Raw genomic sequence first — 656 nt, 5'->3', positions numbered from 1 at the left:
AGTCATGCTTCCACCTCAGGGCTTTTGAACTTGGTATTCCCTCCAAATGGAATATTCTGCAGGGCTCACTTCCTCACATCTTTCAAATCCTTTGCCCAAAGGCCACCTACTCAGTCTCAGTGAAACCGTCACTGGACTCTTTATTTAAAATTATAAACCGCGCCCCCCCCCACACACACACACACGCACACAATTTCCTGTCCCTTGCACCTTCTTTATTTTTTTTCATAGCATTTACCACTATCTACATACTATATACCTCATTTGTTTCATGACAAGAGGCATTATTGAGGGATTGGAACATAGAGGGCTCTCAGTAAAAATGTGTTTAGTGAAAAAAATGGGAAGCCATTCAAGCAAGTAGAGAGTGACACATATTTTCTGTTTTTAAAAGGGAGCTATAGCTACTGTGGAAAGACTGGACTAGTGCAGCAGTCCCCAATCTTTTTGGCACCAGGGACCAGTGCTCCTATGAGAATCTAATGCCCAATGATCTGAGATGGAGCTGAGGAGGTGATGCTAGTGCTGGTGAGCGGATGCAAATATAGATGAAGCTTCACTCGCCACTCACCTCCGGCTGTGCGAGCCAGTTCCTAAAAGGCCACAGACCAGTACCAGTCTGCAGCCTGAGAGTTGGGGACCTCTGGACTAGAGGA

Source organism: Pteropus alecto, unplaced genomic scaffold, assembly GCF_000325575.1.
Source record: "Pteropus alecto unplaced genomic scaffold, ASM32557v1 scaffold98, whole genome shotgun sequence".
NCBI classification, from domain to species: Eukaryota; Metazoa; Chordata; class Mammalia; order Chiroptera; family Pteropodidae; genus Pteropus; species Pteropus alecto.
Note: the sequence above shows the minus strand (reverse complement) of the source record.